At 35.4% G+C, this 2,099-nt stretch overlaps 1 non-coding gene across 1 annotated transcript; it reads right to left on the bottom strand.

Annotated features, from left to right (window-relative positions):
• Positions 1–1,768: 1,768 nt before the first annotated feature.
• Positions 1,769–1,876, bottom strand: LOC130964673 (small nucleolar RNA R71). The gene has a single exon (XR_009080758.1). It is a non-coding gene; the product is annotated as a small nucleolar RNA R71 (small nucleolar RNA).
• Positions 1,877–2,099: the final 223 nt, after the last annotated feature.

The following is a 2,099-nucleotide window of genomic DNA, read 5'->3' as shown; positions in this document are numbered from 1 at the left end:
TTGGGGCCATTACTAGGGATTATTTGAGTTGTGAAAAGTAGTGATCACAATTTCGTGCACCAAGTTTTTGGCGCCGTTGCCGGGGATTGTTTCGAGTATGGACAACTGACGGTTCATCTTGTTGCTTAGATTAGGTATTTTTCAGAGTTCTTAAGAATGAATTCTAGTATTTCAAGGTGATGATCTTATCATCACCAAAGCTGATTGATTCTCATCAATTTAGCTCTTGAATGCAATGTCCTGCTGAAGCTTGGCTATCCATGTCTAATTTCTTTAGACTAAAGCTTTAGACTAACATTGCATGATTCCTGGAATTCTCATTAAGAATTTTGATACCTTTATTTTTTTTTCCACTTAATTTTCGAAAAATCCAAAAAAATTACAAAATCATAAAAACCAAAAATATTTTATGTTTCTTGTTGAGTCTAGTGTCTCATTTTAAGTTTGGTGTCTTGCATGCATTGTTTATTTGATCTTGATTCTATTTTCAAGTCAATAATACAGGGAACTGAAGATTCAGTACATGCAGCAGAGGAATTATACAGAAAAAGCTGGGCGTTCAAAACGCCCAGTGAAGAAGGAAAAACTGGCGTTTAAACGCCAGCCAGGGTGCCTGGCTGGGCGTTTAACGCCCAAAAGGGTAGTGCTTTGGGCGTTAAACGCCAGAATGTGCACCATTCTGGGCGTTTAACGCCAGGCTGGCACAAGAAGGAAGATTTTATTTTTAATGCAAATTTTTTTCAAGTTTTCAAAGTTTTTCAAAATCAAATCTTTTTCAAATCATATCCTTTCAATCAAATCTTTTTCAAAATCAATTTCTTTCCATTTTCAAAAATACTTGCTATCAATTAATGATTTGATTCAACATTTCAAATAAGTTGCCTTTTCTGTTGAGAAAGGTTTAATGTTTGAATTATATCTTTTCTTGTTAGCCAAGTCATTAATTTTAAAATCAAATCTTTTTAAAATTGTTTTTCAAATCATATCTTTTCAATCATATCTTTTTAAAATCATAACTTTTCAATCATATCTTTTTAATCACATCTTTTCCAAAACAGTTTTCAATCATATCTTTTTAATTTCTAATTTCAAAATTTTTTTTAAAAATCACTTGATTTCTTTCCCACTTTTAGTTTTCGAAAATTATCAATCAATTTTTCAAAATGTTTTTAAAATGTTTTTAATTAATTTTCGAAAATTTCTTCTCCTGTTCTCACATCCTTCTATTTATGGAGTACCACTCCTCCTCAATGAACAATTCGAACTCCATCTCTCTTGATAAGTTTGAATTCTTCTACTTCTTCCTTCTATTTTTCTGTTCCTCTGACACCTCAAGGAATCTCTATACTGTGACATAGAGGATTCCACATTTTCTTGTTCTCTTCTCTTTCATATGAGCAGGAACAAAGACAAAGGCATTCTTGTTGAGGCTGACCCTGAACCTGAAAGGACCTTGAAGCGAAAGCTAAGAGAAGCTAAGGCACAACTCTCTGTAGAGGACCTAACAGAAATCTTCAAAGAAGAAGAACCCATGGTAGCCGAAAACAACAACAATGCAAACAATGCAATGAAGGTGCTGGGTGACTTTACTGCACCTACTCCCGACTTCTATGGGAGAAGCATCTCTATCCCTGCCATTGGAGCAAACAACTTTGAGCTTAAGCCTCAATTAGTTTCTCTAATGCAACAGCCTGAAGACAGCCTGAACTCTTGGGAAAAGCTAGTCAATGCCTTCTTGGCAAAGTTTATTCCACCTCAAAAATTGAGTAAGCTTAGAGTGGAAGTCCAAACCTTCAGACAGAAGGAAGGTGAATCCCTCTATGAAGCTTGGGAAAGATACAAACAATTAATCAGAAAGTGTCCCTCTGACATGCTTTCTGAATGGAGCATCATAGGTATTTTCTATGATGGTCTCTCTGAACTGTCCAAGATGTCTTTGGATAGCTATGCTGGAGGATCTCTTCATCTGAAGAAGACGCCTGCAGAAGCTCAAGAGCTCATTGAAATGGTTGCAAATAACCAATTCATGTACACTTCTGAAAGGAATCCTGTGAACAATGACAAATCAGAAGAAAGGAGTTCTTGAGATTGATACTCTG

The sequence above is a fragment of the Arachis stenosperma genome, chromosome 2 (genome assembly GCF_014773155.1).
Source record: "Arachis stenosperma cultivar V10309 chromosome 2, arast.V10309.gnm1.PFL2, whole genome shotgun sequence".
In the NCBI taxonomy this organism is placed as follows: domain Eukaryota; kingdom Viridiplantae; phylum Streptophyta; class Magnoliopsida; order Fabales; family Fabaceae; genus Arachis; species Arachis stenosperma.
This window is presented reverse-complemented; position numbering and strand designations above follow the sequence as displayed.